Source organism: Ascaphus truei, chromosome 4 (genome assembly GCF_040206685.1).
Source record: "Ascaphus truei isolate aAscTru1 chromosome 4, aAscTru1.hap1, whole genome shotgun sequence".
In the NCBI taxonomy this organism is placed as follows: domain Eukaryota; kingdom Metazoa; phylum Chordata; class Amphibia; order Anura; family Ascaphidae; genus Ascaphus; species Ascaphus truei.
In genome coordinates this window covers 203,785,160-203,794,642 of record NC_134486.1, presented here as the reverse complement: position 1 = coordinate 203,794,642, position 9,483 = coordinate 203,785,160, and the positions used below count along the sequence as shown (strand labels likewise).

Genomic DNA, 9,483 nt, shown 5'->3' with positions numbered 1-9,483 from the left:
TCTTATTATTTCTGGGTATTCGTGCGGTGGTGGAGAAATAAGTGAAAGGGGTCTACACCTGTGGATATTCATGTTCATTGCTCTAAACAGAGAGAGGAGTGTCTCTGTAATGCCTGATTTTTGAAAGGAAAATTTGAGTGGATTACCTTTTTCACTAGAAAGAAAGAACTGAGACTGTATCACACTATGTTGCCTTTATTTTTATTTTTCATATAATCACGTGAACATTGGCGCTCCCCTGAATCTTTGAGGAATTCTGCAATCAAAAAGACTAAGAGAACAGTCTTTACAAGGGTTTTGAGTAGCTTTTCTATTAGCACCTTTTACACTGGGTGGTGGATTTATCACATGATTAACTAATAGATCACAGTTCACGTTGTAATTGAATTTATAGATATTATTTCTGTCATTTGCTTCTAAACACATTGTTACACATATTTCACTTTTTTAGGACATTGTTATAAGTAAGCGCCGTTGCAATCACATTTTTTTCACTAAAGTAAATAAGACTGGGAAAACAAAATCGAGTCTGCAAAATGTGCAGAGGCACAAAAAAACGATGGTAGCTAAGGGTACAAACAAAAACCATAGGGTAAGTAGTGTAAAGGGAATAACAAGATAAACTAAAGTTAACTGCAAGGACTGCAGTTCTACATGCAACACCAATGGTAAGGGGACATACAAAACGCATGGGGCAAATAATGCAAAAGGAATAACAAGACAAAAACAAGAAGGTACCTGTAGATCTGGAGAACTAGAAGCCAGATTAAAGAGAACAGAGAAAGAAAGTACAAGGGAACAGAGAATAAACACAGCTGATTTGTAAACAAAAAGTTGACCATTAAAGAACTAGCAGACTGGGTGGGTTTTTATACCCAAACTAAGATGGCCACTGCCTCATAGACTGTTCTAGTTACTACCAGCCCTGAGTATGAACTTAACTCCTCTTTGCACAACAACAGGTCTACGAGGACTACTGCAGGAGGGAATCTTGACAGTGTCTTTAGTTTTCTAGCATTGAAAAAGTGTATGGGAAGAATTGGTGGTTATGGATGTCTTTAAAAAACTGGCGCTTTTCTTATATGGTACTATACAGAATGTGTATGACCATAGCAATAACTTCAGAATACACTGATATTAGCATAACTACACACTAGCATCACCTATCATTAATTTTAAAAATCCCAGTAGTTGCAAGACACCACTGGGCAGTCACGGTCATGGGGCCACGGCTAGCAGTTAAGTGCAAAGGCATTTACCTTTTTTACCCACAGTCATGGGAACAGGAAGTCTTGCTACATCTGTATGAACCACACACACATATATATATATATATACTCCAAAAAAAATTCAGATTTCATCTTCCCATCATACTTTTGGTCGTAATCTTGGTCTTTGATAACCCTTGGAATCTGGTTGAGTGCCATCTCTGTAATTTTTCTTGCTAATGTCAAACAATACCAAATACATTATTCAGCCTGCAAAAATGGCCTGTTCCAATTAGTGTACTTAATCTTGCCTCCTCAAAAAATACAAAAATGAAATCCATCAGAAAGGTAAATAATAAAAGAAAAACAAAAAATTTGGCTACAAATAAGGTCTGATCTACAGGGCTATTTCAAATCTAATGAGATTTTTGTCTCAAGCCAAACCATCCTCCTCGCTAGTTGAAGAACAGCCCCTGTGATTATATAATCTTTCTCTATCTCCAGTTTTGTGGTCTTATCTTTGGTATGAGAGCTCTTTACAGCTGTCCTGGGTGTTGACTAAAGAGTTATACTATTGGTGGAGTCTTTTATAGGCCTGTTGCACCATTCTATAAAATGTCCTTGCAGAGCATGTGGTTCAGCAACCAATTGAAACATCAGACGTGGTTAACTTACATGTTATCATTATAGCTGAAACCTGCATACAAATTAGTGCTTGATTTTCATAAGAAAATTGTGCATAAAGAGAGTTAGCCAAATATCATGAAATGTTTTAATGAGAATAGCAGAGAGATCTTTTTGCAAAAAGTGAAAAATTATTTCAGGCAGTATGGCAAAGGACCCTGAAGATAATGGAACCTTTGTAAAAAGCTGTATTGGTGTATCCGCACCCGCATGCGTCTTTGTAAAAAGCTATTACATTTTTTTTGTATTTTTTGTGTCCTATGTTGAACTACCTCTTTAATGGATTGTTTTGTTATCTCTGCATTGCTAACTTCTAAGGGCAAGGTCACCTTTATCATGATGTTACTATTTGCCATTCTACTTACATGTTATCTGTATGTCACTGTATTTATTATAAACAGTACTACACTGTTGCACAGGTTGATTCTGGTAGTAATAATAATACAAATAAGCATTATACTGATTGTTTTATATATTTATTATAGTAACTTCAATTCAGTTCTGCACAACAAAATATTTTTTTTATCAAGATGTATATATAAACACACATACACACACACACACACACACACACACACACACACACACACACACACACACACACACACACACACACACACACACACACACACACACACACACACACACACACACACACACACACACACACGTAACAAGGACTAATTGTAGTACAATGTAATACAATAAATTCATTTATGTCAAAAACGAATGTTGTTCTGACTAGGAATTTATTAAATATATTTTATTTATATATTTTATTTTAAAGCGGGGTTGGGGGCGGGAATAGGGGCAGGGTTGGGGGCGGGACTAGGGGGCGTGTAGATTTTTTGGTTGGGCGAGTAGATTTTTGGGTGATTTGTCGAACACTGTATATATGTATGTATATATATATATATATATATAATATATATTAAAGGCGGGGTTGCAGACCTGCCTAAGACATGCAGATGAGCATACAGATATATTTATATATATATATAAAGAGTGTTCAACAAACCTTTACATTTGCACACCACGGGCGAGTGGATTTAACATCGTGGCGAGCTCCTATTGGCCCAAGCAGCACACGTGTGGTACTAGGTGGCGAGTAGATTTTTTTGTTCGGCGAGTAGATTTTTTGGTGATTTGTCGACCACTGTATATATATGTGCCTTATATGGCACTTTTATACATACATACATACACATACACACACACACACACACACACACACACACACACACACACACACACACACACACACACACACACACACACACACACACACACACACACACGTATGTGTATATATATATATATATATATATATATATATATATATATATATATAAAATATATGAAATCTGCTGCATTTTTATAGTGAAATCTGTAGGTTTCCATAGATACAGGTGCCAATTTAATGAAAATCTGCATCTCAGAGGATGTTTTCTTATCTCTTTTACAGTAAGACATTTTAGACATTTTACGTAAAATGTAAATAGTAACTTTTACTATCTTTCAGTTCTCCTTAATGTGTGTTTATTTTTCATTAATAAAAGATAGGGACATAGTAACTGGAGGAACATTTTATCTTAGATACCGCAATAATAGCTAGCATTGTTAATTAAAAAAGCATTATGAGAATTATATTTTGCAAAACATTATTTTATTTTGTTATATCTTTACTGCCATCTAGTGGATATTAAATTACAATTTTTCAATGATGACCTATATATGTCTTCTAAAGGAATCTCATTCTAAAAAACATATACTGTAGACTTCTGCAGGTGCACGATTTCCATAAAGCATGTTATACAAAAGGGCATCATACCTCAATCTCTCTATAATGTTGGGGTAGTCTCTTTGTTTTTTGTTTTGTTTTTTACAAACAACATCTACCGTATCTGCGGTCTGAACACTTTATGGTATTTGAAAGACTGAAATAGGCTGTGGGAGACATGTGGAAGGATTATTGATATTTTTTCATGGAATTTAATATTAAGAAGATTTTTTACTTAACGAGAATCATAATTTCAGTTGAAAACAATTTTAGTTGTTTTCTTGAAATGTTTATATCAGATGCTGAACATTGAGACAAAACTACTCTACAGTCTTCGGATACTAAGTTGTTTTTTTGAGCATTTTACCTGTGCAGCTACATTGAAGAAAAAGGCCATTACCGGACCGCAATGTGAGTACCTGTGAGACCAAGCTTGGCTGGAGTTTTTGACTTTCAGAGAACAGACCGAGCAGCAGGGTTGCCTTTAAATGCAACCTAATTCACAAGCAATTCGACACCGAAGATAAGAATAAGAACAAATTTGAATAGGGCAAGCAAGTTGTTTTATGGACAACAAGTGGTATTGTTACACCGTGAAAAAAACAAGGTACATCATTTGAAGAACATGTACTCTTCCTCATCAGGTAAATATTTTTATCATGCTTTTCCATTGTACAGTACATGCCATTTAAAAGAAAATTTTGAGAAAAAAAATGTTGTTTCAATTTATTATTTTAATTACATTAAATGTAACATTTTATTGCACTTTTTGAGACCATTACAAATTGCATTGATTTATGTAGAAAGAAAGTTGTGTTTAGAAATGAATGTCATTTCACTTATGGATATTTGAGCCTTCCAGTTTAGTGTAATTTTATATACCCAAATGAAACCTACTTTATCATTTGAGCTTCACATGACATACACATCAGACTGGACACGTCTTGTGTTCTAAATTTGATGAATTTATCTGCTCTATGCACCCACCAGATCCCCCTTTAGCCTGCAACTCTCACACTTGAAGACATAGGAGCATAGTCGTCACAGACAGGCAGTTAAAAAGACACAGACAATCTACATATAACTTAATATGCAAGGCAATGTATTACAGATAGAATATATGCTTATCATGCCCTGATTATGAATTCCATGTTGTTAGACAATGGATGGTTACATGTAAAAAAGGAATAGAGAGATAAATGGAAATCTGCACCAAGTGAATGAATAATAATAAGAGTCGACATTACTATACTTTATTTAGCATATTTGAATTAATGAAGTGCAATTGTATTGGGGGAAAAAAGGAAGCATATGATCTATACTAACGTGGAATGCCTTTTTTAAGTTATCCTTTACATATATAATAAAAGAAGACTATTTCCCAAATATATATTTCTAGGAATCAGTACTTCTGTCTTACTTTGCAAAATAGGGGAAGAAATGACATCCAGTCATGGCTTCTCATTCTTAGAATGTGAGTAAGCCATGAGCAAATGGTGTACCCAGTGAAGCCCACAACCCCGTCCCCCCATTCTCCCCCCATTTCTCCCCCTCCCTTCTCCCCCACTATTATTTTTCAGTTTTCTTTTCATGTTTTGATCCTTCAGGTAGGTTTACAGGGAAGTGTGTACCCAGTAAGGTTTTGTGGGAACATATAACCCTGTGAAATTCTCTATTAGTCATTATTTGTTCTCATAGAACGAGAAACATTTAAGAATAGTGTGTTTATCTAGAAAAGGTCAGTGCCCCCATTAATTAAACAGGAAATTGTAGCAGATTAAATGGCAACAACAAACATTATGGCCCATATTATATTTACAAATCAGACTTTTGCCCCCCCCCCAAAAAAGGGTGTGTGTGGCGAGCTCACGCATTTTAAGTGAAACTTCTTTGTGTTTTGCCAATAAATTGTAATTATACTCTCAAAAGTTTTTAATTCAATCAAAAACATCAAAATACAATTTGATTAACAAAACACAAAGAAGGGGTGTGTGTGTATGTGTGTGTATATATATGTGTGTGTCTGTGTGTTTCCTTGCTTCTGCGCACGAGTGTCCACAAGGCTTCTGCGCATGCGTGCCGGAGGCCCCTGCTCATGCACGCCGAGCACCTCTGCACATGTGCGCCGGAGGATGCGTGCCGAGTACCGGAGGCTTCTGCGCATGCACGCCGAGTACCAAAGGCCTCTGCGCATGCGCGCCGTCAGATGCCTCTGCGCATGAGACAGCCTCTTTTGCCCACAATGAGATGCGCCGATGGCCTCTTGTCCCCACAATGACATCTCCTCCGTTAGTCTACTTCCATCACCATGAAGGTAATTTGTGTAAGCGAAATTTTTGTAGGTGCCAGCAAAAAAGTTTTACTTCTAAACACCTTCCGGCACTGGAAAACAATTTACAGCCCATTGACTTTAAGCCCCAGATACACAGAGGTCTGTTACTAACATAATGAGACATTAACGTAAGTTAACGCCGGGTTAAGAGTTAAGTGTATCTTCAAAGCTTGATAACGCAGCGGTAAGTGCCATCTTTGGCTGGAAAGGGCATTGCGTTATTTGTAATGGCTATTAGGGCTAATACGATGCAAAAGAAGTATTCCCCTTAACATATCCACAAAGGTCCATTATAGTTAGGGATTTAATGAGAGGTATGACAATTTAAATACACTCCTTTAAACAGCCCGTTGAGATACCCATAAAAAACAATGAAAACACCTGAAATACCAGAGATCCTTTGGGTGTACAAATTATATTCAAATTATTTAAATTACCATTTTCTACTTCTAATTTCAGGGCCTGGATGGGAGTAATGCCACTTTTAGGTTGGACAGGCTTAATGCGAGTCATGGTTTTTTAACGTAACGCAACATAGTGCAAATCCAACATGGTGTTAAGCATATGCTAATGAGATATACAACAGGGATTGTTATTGCATATACTGTAATTAGCTTGTGGATATACTGTACGCAAACATCAGGGAAAATAATGTCCATTCATGATTTTGATAACCATGTGTTATTAGCACTGAGTAAACAGACCTCTGTCGATCTGTCCCTAAGAAGCTTTAAGGTGATTTCCAGCGAAGGACGATACCTTTATAGCAGATTACTGCTTAGTAAATATGGTCTTAATGTATATATGTTCTTAATATTCTCCAATTTACAGAACATGGTTCTAGTGAGTAAGGTGTACTGTATCTAATAACCACTGGAGGCATATCTTGTGATTCATAAACAGGCTTATAGAGATCATTTCATCTCTAACTGTGATTGCACTCTGTCAAGTATAATAGGAGTAATATTTCCTTTATAACGATTTAGTCAAACCTAGGAGAGAATAGCTCTATGAGTGCGTGTACCCATTCAAGAAAGGTTAGAAAATAACAGTTTTTTATTTTTTACGGGGGGCAGAGATTATTCAATATTCTCTCTGCAGTCCACTGAAAATGCCACTTAACCCTGCATAATATTGTCACTTAAAGGGGCAAGCTATTTCCATTGAAATATTTAAGGGGTTTCATCTAGGTAATTGATACATTTCTACCATATTCTGAGACCAATAATAATGTTGTATTTATTTCTTTAAAGTTACTGTAGACTCCAGGGATGTGATTTCTTCTGACTACTTCCTTTTGTGTGATGTCATTGTGTGTTCAGTATGTGCTTGCACAGTCAGTGTAACCCCTCCCCACATACCACTTCATAGTATCCTGCACCAACATTGCACAACTTGTAACTTGATACATATGCCCCTATATCTTTGCGCTTCTGTGATGCTGAGGGAGTACCCAGGAAAGTAAATAAAGGTATTATGCCCGGCTGGGTGCCCCTGAGCCATATTGGGGAATTATAGAGTGCCAGCTCTGCGACCCAGTAATGGCAGTAACACTGTAATTGTATTAAAAATGTCTGTGTGTGTCCCACCAGGAATAAAGTGGCAATAATAATATCATGGTTTAAATGTATGAGTTATTGTACCCATGTTTCCTAGTAACCCGCACGAAGGAAAAATGGTTTTAAAAAGCAGCAGCTTACAGCACAGCGCATACCATTTAGCTAACTTTGACTAGGAAGGTCCTAGAGCGCTGAGTTTTGCTCTGCGTGCTACTGGAGTAAAATCCTTAAAAAGGTTATGCCGCAATTTTTATAAAGTTATATGGAAATTGATGAATGAAAGTCCCCCTCTTTTAATTGTGCCAACATTATAGGTGTGAGGGGGTTTTCATTCAGGCAGCCGGGTCCGCGGAAACACTTAAATATAAGTACCATACTTTAAGGATGCATAGCAGGGAATGCCTGTGAGTGAGTCATGCACAATTTAGCCACAGACTTGTAAGACATCCCATTGACATGGTCCCAGGATGTCTGGAAAAGTCCGGAGTTAAAAAGGTTCTAACATCGTAAGGTGTTCAGCGGGAAGGGGTAAATACAAGTACCCTCATCCTAGCAGATGTCTAGATGTGCGGGCAAAGTAGACAAGCTGTTGCCAGGAAAGGGGGCTTGGTTTGGTATGCTAAACGGTGAAGGTGTGAGGTTTGCGCATGCCCTTAGCATACTAAGAAGCCCTCTGCCCTGTGCTTTAAGGTACTGGCAACCTGGGGATAGGTGGGCATATTTAGTTCCTGTGCAGCGATTGACTGAAGAGCTTAAAGATAGGGGTTTTGACTGTTTTAAAAATCCCTGCAGCCGATCGGGAAATCAGATTCATCGTGCGGTACAAAGTCGTAACATCGTACCCAAGATTTGTATCCAGCTTGTAAAGTTCATAAGAACTAAGGACTTACCAAACCAATTCTATGGCGGTAGAATTAAGCAATCAGCTCCAGAGGAGAAATAAGGGGTGCGCGCAGCGCCCCTAGCCAAAGACTGTTTTGCAGCTCTGTTTGTGCATCCCCGTTACTGGGAAATTATACCTAGAGACTCTGTTTCTGAGAAGTTTGTTTTACGAACGGAAGATTTCGTTTTGCCCCATCCCAATAAATATATTTTCGTAATATTTTGTAAATCAAACTGTTCATTGTGTAAATAAATTACAATTTATTTTATCTTTTGCTTTGCTCAATCAAATGATCTGGGTATTAAGGTGTTAAAAGTCTCCCGTGACAGCTTCTGACCCCACCATCCTGCTTATCTAGGATGAAAATCAGGGATAATTTGGGTGATGTCAGCATTGCTATGACTGACAAGAGAAAACAGGGAACAACTGGATTGTTCTAATTTGGTGCTGCAGCCAAGCTGTCTCTTATCAGTAGCAATCAGCTGAACTTTTCGGTCCTTTAGGGAAAGTCACCAATTATACTCTTCAACTTGCCAATAATATAGATTACTTTCTGAGGATTTTGTTCAAAACTCTCATTGACATTCACTAATGTCACGACCTCCAACACTATACAGTACCTCCAACTTTTGCCGCCAGGCCCACTACTTCATTGAAAATAGGAAGGGAAACTCAAAACTGAGCAGTTACGGTAATGCAGCCCCCTGAGCCATAACCACTACTTTACAAGGTTTAAGCTATGTGAATTTACTCACAGAGGTATCCCTAGCCCAGTAAACCAATTCATGAATCTGCTTGGCATTGAGTTCCTTTTCAATTCCCCAATTAGCAAAAAGGTATAATACACCTCATTGTCTGTCTAAACTTCACTCTCTACTCAAGAGGTGATGAATGTCTTTGAGTGACAGAAATATGAGAAATGAGTGTTCTTATTATAACTTTTCACTAAGGGAATATTCCTACTGGCTTTTGCCAATTTTTAATTGCACTGAATCACAGAAAGTATTATGCCTCATTAATTTAACCCTTTAGTCACT

At 37.4% G+C, this 9,483-nt stretch overlaps 1 protein-coding gene across 2 annotated transcripts in view; it reads left to right on the top strand.

Annotated features, from left to right (window-relative positions):
* Positions 1 to 3,657: 3,657 nt before the first annotated feature.
* The window catches only part of CHRM3 (cholinergic receptor muscarinic 3), an 83,771-nt gene continuing 77,945 nt past the window's right edge, over positions 3,658 to 9,483 (top strand). For both annotated transcript variants that reach the window (XM_075596756.1, XM_075596757.1), the window contains exon 1: positions 3,658 to 4,316. The gene's annotated coding sequence lies outside the window, so the exon portion shown is untranslated. The remainder of the gene's footprint in view (positions 4,317 to 9,483) is intronic.